The sequence below is a fragment of the Diospyros lotus genome, chromosome 10 (assembly GCF_014633365.1).
Source record: "Diospyros lotus cultivar Yz01 chromosome 10, ASM1463336v1, whole genome shotgun sequence".
In the NCBI taxonomy this organism is placed as follows: domain Eukaryota; kingdom Viridiplantae; phylum Streptophyta; class Magnoliopsida; order Ericales; family Ebenaceae; genus Diospyros; species Diospyros lotus.
Genome location: NC_068347.1, coordinates 8,110,466 through 8,125,790, shown reverse-complemented (window position 1 = coordinate 8,125,790; position 15,325 = coordinate 8,110,466). Strand labels below are relative to the sequence as shown.

General features: G+C 36.9%; 1 pseudogene; it reads right to left on the bottom strand.

Moving 5' to 3' along the window:
• Positions 1-602: 602 nt before the first annotated feature.
• LOC127811073 (2-oxoglutarate-dependent dioxygenase DAO-like) lies at positions 603-9,057 on the bottom strand (annotated as a pseudogene).
• Positions 9,058-15,325: the final 6,268 nt, after the last annotated feature.

Genomic DNA, 15,325 nt, shown 5'->3' with positions numbered 1-15,325 from the left:
ACTTTCATTAAATAACTTAAATAAGTATTTTTTTCCCATTTTAATTGAAAGGAATTTGAAGGGTTTAAACAAACTCAAATGACAATGAAAAGTTTTTATCATTTAAAAACTTTAAATGAATAAATAAAAGTATAAAATTAATATAGTAACAAAAGTCCTATAAATATTCATTTCAGTTTTATAATTAATATACATTAAGATTATTTAAATTAGTGCTCATTTATTTTTTTATTTATTTCCGTTATTAAAATAATTTTTTATTCAATTACAATAAAATTAATATTGCAAAGTAATAAAAATCTAATAAATATTCATTTCAATTAACCATAAAATACATTAAAATATTTAAATTAGCACTATTTATTTTTTATTTCCAGTATTCAAAGGAATTTTATTAGATCACACTAAATCTAGTAAACTATATTTCAATATATTGAAACTATATTGAAATAATCTAAATCAATATAAATATGTCCCATTAATGCATATATAGAAGATATCCATATAGTCTGTGAATAAAAGTGTATTTTTTAGTGTCTCCTCCATAAATCATTGGAGGCATTCATAGTTTCATACCTTGAAGTTTCAAACTTTTGTCCTTGTCATCTGGAAGAGCCATTGGATCTCAGCAGCGACAGTGCTTCTCCAGCCCTGAAACCTGTCGACAGCCTGAGCTTTCTGTATTCTTCAAAAGTTATAGGAACGTAAAGCCTGCGGTGCTCGGCGGCCACCAGCTCCGGCGGCGCTTCCACTGCCGCCTCCTTCGGCCCCAACAGGAAGGCTGCAATCGACACGCGTGTTCCTGCCTCCTTGCACTGCACTCTGTGCTTGACGTTGTAAAATCTCCCATTGCTCCACAGCTTCAACACGCCGATCAAATAGATTTATCAGACACAACTGAAAAATGTGAATTTTCAGGGAAACCAAACAAGACCCAGATGAGAAAATCGTTGCCAACCGTAGCAATGTCGCCGAGATTGACGAGGAAGGCACCTGGCATGGGATCGATCGGAATGAATTCACCTGACTTCTTGTCCATGACTTCAAGGCCACCGACGTTTTCATCATCCTGTAGGACGGTGAGAAAGCAGGAGTCTGTGTGGATTTGGACGCCCGGGGATCCGACAGTTTCGGCGGTGAAGCTGTATTTGTTTATCCTAAACTGGCAGGGCCATTCCGCGAACAAATTGCTCGCCACACCCATGCTTTCGGATATCATAGAACCAATTGTAAGAATAATTAAAAATAAACGCACTTATCTCCGGCCATTATTTGTGTGAAAAAACTGATTGCAATTGAGTTGGATGCTTCCAATCAATTAGTCAAATGCACAACGATGATGTATGCCCTCAGATTTGGACTTGATTGGGGACCTAAACTGCTTTCCACTGTCTGTATGATTGTGTTATTTTTTCAATAAAGGAACCCTTTATTTATAGACTATTTAATGTCTATTTTCATTCAAACTAATCCCATCAAATTAGTTTGATTCAATTTGAAAGACAATTATCACTCTTTATCTAGCGGATAAATACTATAGGAGATAATTATCTAATGGTTTAAAAATATTTCTCAGATAAATAGGACCACCTAATGATAATTATACTAAAAGATAATTACAATAAATGCAATTAATCTAATAGATAATTACAGTCTCTTACTTGGTCCGTACATTTTATCTAACCAATGAAACACCTTATATCCATATCTCTTTGTTCTTAAGAAAGAATCAAATACATGAATCATAGCGATAAGTCCTCTACAATTGAGTATTACTTTCCATGCATCATAATGCATCCAATTTCCTTCCCACTAGTTCCAATGTGATAATACAACTTAATGAATAAACACTGTATTTATTCGGGTCCAAAACAGTTTGTTATTCTTAAACATAAAAGTGTACACCCAAAATGAGAAATCAACAAACAACTAAATAAGAGTTTCATTACATCAATAGTTGTTCATACAACTAAATCATATCACGAGACCAATTCCCATCCATTCTAAGTGATCCTTAAAACCCTTAATTTGCATGCCTTTAGTTAAAAGATTAGCTATCATCAATTCAGTGCTAATGTGTTCTATGACTACTTTATTTTCCTTAACACGTTCCCTTATGGCTAAATACTTTATGTTGATATGTTTACTTCGACTACCACTCTTGTGATTTTTAGCCAAGAAAATAGCAGCTGAATTGTCATAATATAACTTAAGTACTCTAGATATAGAATCAACAATTCTAAGCCCTAAAATGAAACTCTTTAACCATATACCGTGCGATGTAGCCTCAAAACAAACAACGAACTCAGCTTCCATAGTGGATGTAGCAACTAAGCTTTGTTTGGCACTCTTCTAAGACACGGCTCCGCCGGCTAACATAAAAATGTATCCAGATGTTGATTTTCAAGAATCAACGCAACCAGCAAAGTCTGAATCCGAGTAACCTTCCACCTCCAAATGATAAGTCCGTCTGTACATGAGCATGTAGTCCTTCGTACCTTGAAGGTACCTCATAACCTTTTTAGCAGCCCTCCAATGGTCCAAACCTGGATTACTCTGATATCTTCCCAACATTCCCACTGCAAATGCAATGTCAGGTCTTGTGCAAACCTGAGCATACATTAGGCTTTCAACAGGTGAAGCATATGGAATGTTGTGCATTTGTTCCTTTTCAAGTTCATTTTTCAGGCATTGATCCAAATTGAACTTGTCACCTTTCACAATGGGTGCTACACTCGGTGCACAATCTTTCATTCGAAATCTCTCTGACACTTTGTTGATATAGGTCTCTTGAGACAGTCCCAAAATGCCTCGAGATCTTTCCCTATGGATTTTTATGCCAATGGCATAAGATGCCTCACCCATATCTTTCATATCAAAGTGTTTAGAGAGAAATTGTTTCACCTTATGTAGCAAACCCTTGTTATTGGTTGCAAGTAGGATATCATCCACATATAAGACAAGGAAACATATTTTGCTCCCACTAACCTTCTGGTATATACACTGATCCATGACATTCTCTACAAAACCAAATGAAGAGATGATATCATGAAATTTTAAGTACCATTGTCGGGAGGCTTGTTTCAATCCATATATGTATTTCTTAAACTTGCATACCAAATGCTCACCATCACTAGAGGAGAATCCTTTTGGTTGTTTCATATAAACCTCTTCCTCTAATTCTCCATTAAGGAACGCAGTTTTCACATCCATTTGATGCAATTCCAAATCAAAATGTGCTACTAATGTCATTATTATACGAAAAGAATCTTTCTTGGATACAGGAGAAAATGTCTCCGTGTAATCGATTCCCTCTCTTTGAGTGAATCCTTTAGCAACGAGTCTTGCCTTATATCTTTCAATGTTGCTTAATGAGTCTTTCTTAGTGTTAAAGACCCATTTACAGCCAATGGCCCTAGCCCCATTAGGCAACTCGACAAGATCCCAGACTCCATTAGTTGCCATGGAATTCATCTCATCTTTCATAGCATCATACCACAATTTGGATTCATTGCAACTCATGGCTTGTGAAAACGTTTCAGGATCATTTTCAGCTCCAATGTTATAGTCAGACTCTTGAAGATACACAACATAGTCATTAGGTATGGCTGATTTCTTTATTCTAGTTGATTTTCTTAATGTTGTGTCAATATCTTCCTGAGGAGTATCTTGCACAAATAGATCTTCTAGATTGTTATCAGCAGCTTGTGGAATATCAAAGACTGGTTGTATAACACCCATTTGATATTGAGGGGTACTATGACCTTCAGTCAGTCTTTCACTTGAAAAGGGAGTTAAAATATCTGAATAATCTTTCTCAGAAGAATCCAAATTCTAAGATTGATTACTCCCACTAATCAAGTCATTCTCAAGAAATTTTGCATTTCTTGATTCCACAATCCTAGTGATGTGAGATGGACAATAGAATCTATATCCCTTGGATTTTTCTGCATATCCAATGAAATACCCACTTACAGTCCTTGGGTCTAGTTTCATTTCTTGTGGATTGTAAACTCTTACTTCAAACGAACATCCCCAAGTGCGTATATGTCGCAAACTCGGTTTCCAACCCTTAAATAACTCAAATGGCGTCTTAGGGACAGCCTTGGTTGGAACCCGGTTTAATATATACGCTGCCGTTTTAAGAGCTTCAGTCCACAAGGATTTAGGAAGCTTGGAGTTGCTAAGCATACTCCTCACCATGTCCAATAATGTTCGGTTTCTCCTTTCAGCTATGCCATTCGGGTTCGGAGACCTTGGCATAGTGTATCGGGCCACAATCCCATTTTCCTCGAGAAACCTAGCAAACAAACCAGGTGCCTGTCCATCCTCAGTATATCTTCCATAATACTCTCCACCTCTATCTGACCTCACGATCTTAATGTGTTTATCACACTGCTTCTCTACTTCTGCCTTGAAAACCTTAAAGGCATCTAATGCTTCGTTCTTATTATGAAGCAAGTAGAGATACATATATCGTGAATAGTCGTCAATAAATGAGATGAAGTATTTATGACCATACGCGTCCATATCTGGACTACAAATATTTGTATGTATGATCTCCAATATTTTTGTACTCCTCTTAGCACCTTTCTTTGACATATTAGTCTGCTTTCCCTTTATGCAGTCTACACAAGTATGAAAATTAGTAAAATCAAGAGCATTGAGTACTCCATCATTTAGTAATCTTCTAAGTCTCTCAATGGAGATATGTCCCAATCTCCTGTGCCATAACATAGAGGAATCCTCATTCATTACACATATTTTAATACCTGCATTGATTTGGGCATGCATTACATTATAAGAGGTATTGTTTTGTAAATTAATTTTGAAAAGACCATCAGACAATGTACCATTCCCAACAAGCTCAGATTTATAAAACAAATCAAATGAGTTTTTCATAAAATTAAAGGAATATCCAAAAGGTACGAGTCTAGATACTGAAATTAAATTCCTAGAGAAACTAGGAATATAAAAAGTCTTTTCTAAATCTAAAACAAAGCCAGAATGTAAAATCAGCCTACAAGTCCCAATTGCCTCCACATGTGAACGCATCTTGTTGCCTGAATAAATGCTTTGTTCACTTCCCATTGGTTTCCTCTGGTTTAGAAAACCTTGCAAGGTATTTGCAACATGGATTGTAGAACCAGAATCAATCCACCATGTGTTATGACAAACATCAATCATATTAGATTCATAACATACAAGTGAGGTTAGATTACCTTTCTTCTCAAGCCATGCCTTAAATTTGAGGCAATCCTTCTTCAGGTGTCCTTTCCTTTTGCAAAAAAAGCACTTGGATTCCTTCTTTACTTTAGGCTGGATGGTTATTTTACCTTTTCCTTTATGCCTTGCTTGAGTAGACTTATTCTTTCCTTGAGTGGCCATATATGCACTCTCTCCCATTTCCATAATCAATAATTCATTAATAGACCATTTATTTTTATGTGTGTTATAAGAAATTTTAAAGGGACTATACTGCTGTGGGAGAGAATTCAAAATGAAATGCACAAGAAAAGAATCCGACATCGTAACCTCCAGGGATTTCAGTTGAGCTGCAATGTCCCTCATCTTCATGATGTTCTCGCACACACCTTTAATACCGGTGAGCCTCATTGATGATAACTTCGTCATTAGGGTGTTGGCAAGTGCTTTATCTGAAGACTCAAACTGTTTATCAATAGCTTTTAGCAATTCATTGACTGTCTTGCATTCTGGAATTGAACCACGAATACTAGCAGAAATCTTAGTTCGAATGAACATCATATTGAGGCGATTAGATCGCTCCCATTTCTCATGCTTAGCAATCTGAGCCTTAGTGCTAGTAGGATTGACTGTAGGTGGTTTAGATTTCCGGATTGCATAGTTAAAATCCATGCACCCTAATTGCAGAAGAATCCTGTCCTTCCACTCTTTATAGTTATCACCATTCAAATCAGGAACGTCACACTTCATATCAGATAAATTCACAGGTAAAGTAACTACAAAAATAAACATATAATCATACTCATGTAACTGAATGTGAGGCTATTGTAACTTAATGTCATGTTTTACCAATGTAAATCATGCAATAATTATGAATCACTAACATATAACAACTGCCTGTGGGCTAAGCTACTATATTTAAATTGATTCATATTATAAACTTTATGATGTGACTGACAAATTATATTCCTTTTCTTAATTCCTATGGGTAAATTAAGAAAATAATTTATTATCACATCATTATTAATCACTTCAAATACAACAAAAATTCCCATGGGATAAAATTTATTGTATTCAGTATGATTAATCACAATTAATGTCATTTAACCTCATGTGATCTTAGCAACTCAATATATAATTTTAATAAATTAAAGATGCTGTGGCTAGTCTCTAATTAATCAAAATCATATTAATCACATGACATTTAAATAATTTAATCACAATAAATCATGCATAAGCAAGAAATTAATTTATGCATATATAACACCAATAATTATGCATAAACAATGTTAATTCATTTAATCATGTATTAAAATTAACATGAGAATATAATTAATTGCATATGCATAAACATTATCATGATCAAAATATAAATAATTTAATTAAACATGCAATTTAACAATTAAAGAAGAGATTAATATAATCAATTGCATAAAATTAAATAATTATAAGCAGTGGCATGTGGCTGTGCTAGCATAGTAGTGCGCGTGAGTCATAGGCGCCCTATATGGCTGCCCAGATCTGATTCGGTGGGTCGACCTGGCAACCCAATGGGCCGACCCACCTACTTCTTCCCCTAAAAGCAGCAAGGGTTTTCAGACCCTTGCCGCCGCCGCTGCCTGTGAAACGCCAACACCAACGTGCCACCGCCGACTGCCATCTACTCCTCTTTTCATTGCCTCCATCAGCCCACACCTATGGCGGTCGCTGGTAATTACCCAGCCAAGATGATGACCCATGTTATCCAACGTATCTAATCATGACAGAATGCATCCAGCCAAAAACAATGACCCACGTCATCTACCAAAACTGAGACCCATCACCATGGCTGCGCCTACTGTAAGGGCCAACAACACAAATCGTCGCCCAAAAGGAAGCCATGATGCTTGACCGGCCATGGGAAAAACCCATTTATGCGAACACATTGAAAAGCTTTGGCCATCAGCCATGGCAAAACTTAAACCCATGGTTGTTTGGAGATGGCCAAGCAATCGTAAGCCGTGGTCAGAGGGGCGTCCATGGCTCCTGGCCAAACAAAAACCAAAACCCATGGCTTCCAACAATGATGATATGAAATCAGCAATGACCTATGAATGGCCGCGACATATGCAGGTACTAGTGATGTTCATTTACTGCTCAAATACAAGCAATAACATCCAAAAAATATTATGCAGAAAATAACAATTTATTTCCTCAATCATAAATCGTTATGCAAGGAAATTTTTATCAATAAATAAGGCAGAGATATAATAAGGCTCTGATACCAACTGTAAGAATAATTAAAAATAAACGCACTTACCTCCAGCCATTATTTGTGTGAAAAACCTGATTGCAATTGAGTTGAATGCTTCCAATCAATTAGTCAAATGCACAATGATGGTGTATGCCCTCAGATTTGGACTTGATTGGGGACTCAAACTGCTTTCCACTGTCTGTATGACTGTGTTATTTTTTCAATAAAGGAACCCTCTATTTATAGACTATTTAATGTCTATCTTTATTCAAACTAATCCCATCAAATTAGTTTGATTCAATTTGAAAGACAATTATCACTCTTTATCTAGTGGATAAATACTATAGGAGATAATAACCTAATGGTTTAAAAATATTTCTCAGATAAATAGGACCACCTAATGATAATTATATTAAAAGATAATTACAATAAATGCAATTAATCTAATAGATAATTACACCAATCTCCATGGTTAGTTTATGTGCGGCCTGAGAGTACCTCATTATTGTATCCCTATGAAGACGACGACAATCATTGTCAAGAAAAAGATACTTGCAGCGGCGGAGCCAGTGTAGGCACAGTAAGGGCTTGCCATTAATTTTGGCCTACACTCAAGCCCATAATAAATTTGAAAAGTGAAAACCCTCCCTCAGTCCCTCTCTCGCTCAAGCGCCCGCCGCCCACCTTCCATGCCCTTCTCACTTTCTCACTCTCGCTCGCTGCCGACTGCGGGCTGCCTGTCTCTCACTCTCACTCGCTCCAGCCTCCGTGCCTCCATGTACCGTCTCTGAGGTCGCTCGCCGCCTCGGCCTCGGTCGGTCGTTACTCGTGGCTCACCCTCGCCGGCTCTCCCCTTGGTCGCTCCCCTCGCTCTCGCTTGTTGCCTTTCTTGACTCTCTCGCTCCGTCACTCGCCGGCCTCGCCCTCACCGTCGCTGGATACTTGGTTATGTAATTTGCAACCGAACTGAACATCAACCCACATTATGTAATTGTTGCTAGAAGAACAAGAATCCACGATTTCCCTCTTTCTCAATTTGTATACAATCAAAACTTAGACAACAACCCTAATAGTTGTTCGAACTTAAAAGAGGAATTCGGGTTGCGGAATTCTTCGAACACACACCAAAATTTAATCACAAAGTTGGTCTTAATCTTACTTTCTTCACTTTCTTCTTCGAAGTAAAAATGGTAGCAGAGAGAGAGAGAGAGAGAGAGAGAGAGGACCTTTGGTGGGGCGAGGTGTGGAGCTGCGTACAAAAAGTGGAGACAGCTTGAGTAGAGGTGAAGTCGTAAAGGCCGAAGCCCTTGTAGAGAGGGTTTTTGATGGAAGGCGGAACGTAGCCGCTGCCGACGATGACCTCAGAGTTACGGCGTTTGATTTCGATGGGAAGATCGAGGAGTGCCCTCACCACTGACTTCATCTCCCGCATCTAAGTGGCAGAGATGCCATGGTTGATGATTCTAAAGCATCCCCATTCCTCGCACACCTCTATAATTAGTTTCTGCCTCTTCTGGGATTCCCATGCCACCTCTTCCAGATCAATCACCGGCACGCTGCTGCTACTGCTCGCCATTTTCCTTCTTCTCTTCCTTCGATTTTTCCACCGCCTTTTCTATTGTTTTCTTCGTGACCCTCGAGGAGGTTGCAGCATTGTTTGTGCCCTCGAGGTTTCTTTCTTTTTATATTTTCCTAACCTAAGGAAAATTCTAGAAAGCCCGACGAACTTACCGACAGATTTATCAAAAGAGGGTAAAAAGTTAATTTTGTCCCCACGTCCTTCTTTCTCTCTCCCCCTCCCATGGATTCCCCCCTGCTCTATGCGTCTCCCCTGCCATGGCAGCCACCTCGCCTCGCTGTCGTGCCTCGTCTCGCTTCTCTACCATCGTCGCATCGTCCTCGTCAACAGTCGCTGCATCAACTGTCGACGAGGCGGCCATGGCAGAGAGGCGACGAAGAGGAGGTGAGGCGATGGCAGCGAGGTGCGGTGGCGAGGCGAGACGATGGTCATGACAGGGGAGACGCACAGAGAGGGGGCAGTGGCTACTTTGCAAATTTGCAAAGTGAGCGAGGGCAAAATCGTCTTTTTTGCCCCCTTCTGTAATCCTCGATAGGCCTGTCAGGCCTTGTAGAACAACTCTTTTCCTAATGGGGTGGTTGGCTGTGCAAGACTCCTCCCATCTGGCGGCTATAGTATACTCTAGCTTTTTATTATTTTTAAATAAGTTTTAATTGGTTTAGTGTTTTTCTTTTATTGTTTTTTGGAGCTCATAAGTTTCAATTGAGAGTGTGTTTCTATATATATTGTGTTGTTTTATTCTTCTCTCTGGTCATAACAAATTTGAGAGTAAAAGTATGGAAAAATGTTTTATTTTCAACTTCTTGTACATTCTAATGAATCAAAAAGTCATGTTGAGTAGACTAAGAGTCTACCTTAGGAGTGGAGATCTTCTTTCCCTTGATTGTCACTCTAATAAAAATCAGCTAGATTACCTAATTAATATATTTTATTAAATAATAATTATTTTAAAAAAATAAAAAATTAAATAAAAAATTACAAAATTAAAAGATAATGCATATATGATCAAGGTATACAATTCTATAATTTTTTTTTATTTAATTTTATATTTTTTAAAAAATAATTATTATTTAATAATGTACGTTAATTGAATAATATGACTAATTTTTATTGAAAGAATAAACAATAGATCTCGGCTACTTAAGTTAGTTCTATGTATTCATTAAATATATATTCAGCTCCTGTGTACTCAAAGAATATATATATATATATGTAAGTGAATGAAATATATTGTCTTGTGTGGGCTCCAAAATTCTTTAACTTCCCAATATTCTGCAACAAAGTTGGTATCAAAGCTTGGAGACGGCAGAGTGATGCTGAATCAACACTTATCGGAAGCAGATCTAAAGTCCCTGTTGCTGTTGAAGACTGATTCAACCCTGTTGATTTGGTATTTATTTATTTGTAATTTTTTTCTCATATTTTTTGTTTAGTTGAGTTATGTGGTTTCATATTTTTCTGTTTTTTAGCTCAGTCAAAATACAGTTATAGTTGTGCCACAATAATCCGTCTTCACGTATTCAGTGTAATGCCTATTTAAAGGCAATTTGGGTTGCTGAAATAAATGGTAGATCTCTCCAGATTAATTGGTTTTGTGCCCACCACCTATTTGATTAAATATCTATAAGAAAAGTTCTTTTTTTAGCTTTGTTTTCCTGCTACAGCTTCAGTGATTCTAACATTGTGGTATTAGAGCTAGGTTCCTTTAAGAACTGGGCGTAGTAGCACGCATTGCAGCAAACAGTAGTGCTGTAAGCTTTTCTCAGCCATTGATTCCTGTCTTAAAGGGCGGAAGTTATGAATTTTTGAGCATCAAAATGAAGACTCTTTTCATATCTCAAGATCTTAAGATCTTTGGGATCTTGTAGAGAGTGGGTACAATGACAAGGACAAAGACGAAGGTCAACTGAAAGAAAACAAGAAAAAGGATTCCAAGGCGTTATTTTTCATTCAACAAGCAGTTCATGAGATTGTCTTCTCAAAAATTGCAGCAACAACTATAGCAAGGGAGGCTTGGACAATATTGCAGCAAAAAGGTACTTACTGTGAAACTTCAATCACTTCACCGTGATTTTGAGACTTTAAATATGAAAAGTAGGGAATTAGTGCAAGATGTATCTGCTGTTATAAACCAAATGAAAACCTATGGAGAGGAAACTATTGATGCAACTGTAGTTTCAAAAGTATTGAGGAGTTTGACTCCAAAATTTGATCATGTTGTTACTACCATTGAGGAGTAAAAAGATTTGTCTACTTTCTCTCTTGATGAACTGATGGGATCCTTTCAAGCTCATGAAGCAAGGATCAACAGAAAAGAGTGAGGAAAAAGCGTTTCAAGTGAAGGGGGAGTCTATTCAGAAGGAAAAGATGGAAAAATCTACAAGTTGCGATCGTGGCAGAGGTGGTTTTCGTGGAAGAGGTCAAGGTAGAGGCCAAGGAAGAGGTCAAGGAAGAGAAGCTTCCAATGAAGAGAGGTAGAATAGGACCTTTCAATTTCACTACTGCAAGAAACTTGGTCACAAAGAAACTTATGGTTGGCAAAAGCAGAAGGATGAGAATAATCAAGCAAGTTTTGCAGAGAAAGCAGAGGAAGAAAGTAAGCTGTTTATGGCCTCTTTTTTTTTTGTGAAAAAGAGAAGTCTAATGATGTTTGGTTTTTGGACAGTGGCTGTTCCAATCATATGTCTGGAACAAGGTCATTATTTAAGGAGCTTGATGAGTCCAGAAAATCAGAGGTGACACTAGGAGACAACAAGAAGATTCAGGTTGAAGGCAAATGTACTGTTTGCACTTCAACCAGTCAAAGTAATGCCAAGATTTTACAAGATGTGTTGCTTGTCCCTAGTTTATCTCATAATTTACTTAGCATTGGGCAATTAATGACTAGTGGATATTCAATTTTGTTTGATGATGGGTGTTGTGATATTAGAGATAAAAAAACTAGGCAAATCATTACAAAAGTTCCAATGGCTAACAATAAAATGTTTCCATTAGAAGTTTCAATGGTTGAGAACTGTGCTATGGTTGCTAATGGTGATAATGAGACTAGATTGTGGCATTTACGTTATGGGCACTTGAATATTAATGGATTGAAGTTGTTGAGTCAAAAGGAAATGGTTTTTGGATTACTGAAACTTGAGAGTCTTGGCTTTTGTGAAGGATGTGTTTATGGAAAGGAAAGTAAAAGGCCTTTTCTCGTAGGAAAGGCTTGGAGAGCCTCTAAATGTATTGAGTTAATGCATGTAGATTTGTGTGGGCCTATAAACATTGAATCTCTTGGTGATAGTCGATATTTTTTGTTGTTCATAGATGATTATAGCAACATAAGTTGGGTTTACTTTCTTGAAAACAAGTCTGAAGCTTTTGACAGGTTCAGGAAATTCAAAGCACTTGTGGAAAGAAGAAGTGGTCTTTTAATAAAGACACTATGAACAGATAGATGAGGTGAATTTATTTTAACTGATTTTAATGTTTTTTGTGAGGAAAATGAAATCTGCAGAGAGCTTACAGCACCATATACACTAGAACAAAACGGTGTAGCTAAAAGAAAAAATCGAACGATAGTGGAGCTGGCCAAAAGCATGATGCAAGCAAAAGGTCTTCCTATTTATTTTTGGGCATGACCTATTGCAACAGGAGTGTACCTTCTCAATTTGTCCCCAACAAGAGTTGTTCAAAATCAAACACCATTTGAGGCTTAGACAGGTAGAAGGCTAATAGAAAGCCACTTAAGAGTTTTTGGTTGTATAGCTTATGCTTTGGTAAAAACTCATTCTCGAAAATTTGATGAAAAATCTGATAAATATATCTTTGTTGGTTATTGTTCTCAATCCAAAGCATATAAATTATATAATCATATTAGTGGTAAAATTACCATCAGCAAGGACGTAGTATTTAATGAAGATGCAAGATGGGTTTGGAGTGAAAAAAATGAGCAGCAACAAATTCAAGTGTTGGAAGACAATGTTGCATCATTGCAAGATCCAACACCAACAATTTCTGGTTCCTCCACTCCTGGAAGTAGCACTCTATTAGCTTTTACAAGCAATGATTCATCATCTTCAAGCTCGTCAAATGATACTCCAAGGAAATTTAGATCCTTACAGGAAGTTTGTGATTCTTGTACCTTTGCTTTGCTTGTTTCATATCCTATTTGCTTTGAAGAAGCTGCAAAAGAAAACCAATGCTGCAAACCAATGCTGCAAAAGAAAACCAATGATGCAAAGCTATGGAATGATAGAATTGAACTGATATGGCATACACCAAGAGGGGGGGTGAATTGGTATAATTAAAAAAAATTTCTTTTGAGAAGCAAACATACTTTCGTATGGTAAAGAATAAAAATAAAATCTTATCAATGAATAAACAAAGTCAATAGACCAAAGATGCAAACGTAAAAGAGAAAAGATGAAGAGCAGTGAAGACACAGATTTATAGTGGTTCAGCCTTCCAAGCTTAGTCCACTACCTTAGCTATCCACTAAGGATTTTAAAACCAACTTCACTATCAAACCCCCTACTCAATACGAGCAGGTCCTCTAGTCCTTGACTAGGCAGTGTACAACCTCTCAATTTAATGGGCCCTCTAGCTACTGCTAGGAACAATACAGAAATTGAAGTAGAGATTCTAAGAGTACAACTCTTAGTTACAAGCTCTCTCTTTAAATGAATGATCGAGGCTTAAAAGTAATATAACAGTAAGATATCAAAGCCTCTTAAATGAAAATATAGAGAGAAAAAGTTAAAAGGTTGATGTAACAGTGAAGGCACGGTAGTTCAAGATATTCAATATTTCCAGTAGCCTTCAATGCATCTTCAACCACCTATTTATAGTTGATGGTGGGCAAGTTTGAATTTTGAACCATTGTGGGTGGTTGGGCGAGCATTTAATGTGCCAAAAACTAGTCTTTATAAGTTTCCGTGAAACACATAGTCGACAGATGCCTTAAATAGTCGACAGATCAATCCAGCATAGTCGACTATCCTTATAACATAGTCGACTATTTTCAGGCATAATCAACAGCATTAAACCATATAGTCGACTATCCTTTTGAAAACATTGAAAACTTAAGAAATCCTTATTTTGATTCTTTTCAAAGCAAGTTGAGATTATCAAAAGTATATTTTGAAACAAACCGCACTCAACCATACTTAATATTTCTTCTATAGGTTTTCGTACCTTGCTTCAAAACTCATATATTAAAAGTTTATTTTCTCATTCATATAATCCATATAATAGAGATTGATTTTCATATAGTCATTATCAAAACCATTTTATTACTAAGAGTAAAATATCAATCTCCCCCTTTTTGATGATGACAAAACAAATATGAAAATTATGAAAATCAATTCACTCATTTTATCTCCCCTTTTTTGTCAATATAAAAAAAAATGAATACTCCCCATTTTTGAAACATAGTGAGGCTCCCCCTTAAACCAAGCTGTACATAGAGAGAATTCAACTAAACCATGCAATCAGATTGAAACATACATTAATAAGAGTAAAATGTCAATACTAAAACATTCATTCATCAAGTGATGTTTGAGTTCAACAAACCATATAACAAAAACAACAGGTAAATCTGCCAAAATAAGCATACATAAAGCAAAAATAAAGTGGAATGTATGATGATGGCATCATCTAAACATCTGGAGAGATGGATGAAGGAGAAGATTGAGCTGATGAAGGAGAGGCAACTGATGGAATGGATGGAGATGCAGCAGGTGGAGGAAACTGAGAGGAGAGCATCTGAATAAGGTGCCCCATCTGAGAAGATAGATCTTCTTGCTACTGATGAAGACTCTGTAGATCTAACCTAACTTCTTCTCTGAATTCTTGCAAACTGGCTTCAACTCTTGATATGTCTAATTTTAGATCTTCCATACCTTGAACCACCAAGTCTTCATGAGATGAAGATGGTCCTTCTGATCTTCTCTTCTTTCTAGGATTTTCAGGTTTGTCAGCTTTAACCCATTCCCCATCCTTATTAGCATAGCCAATTTTAATGGGTGTATTGTCATTTATGTGTTAAGAGGTCCTAAGATATACTTTTCTAGCACTTTCCATGTTCCCAACCAGACTATCCAGTAAAACATTGACTGCCATACCATATGGAAGTGACCTAATTTTTATTGAAAAAGAGTCTATCATCAAGTTGATAATCAGTAAACACAGATTTGGCCTTCTCTTAGCCTTAATGCATTGGAGTAGCCACAAATCAAGTCTCGTAACAAGAGAGAAACTGCCATTCCTAGGGTAGATCATCTGACAACAAATAAGATGAAGGATCCTAGTGTTCAAGTCCATAC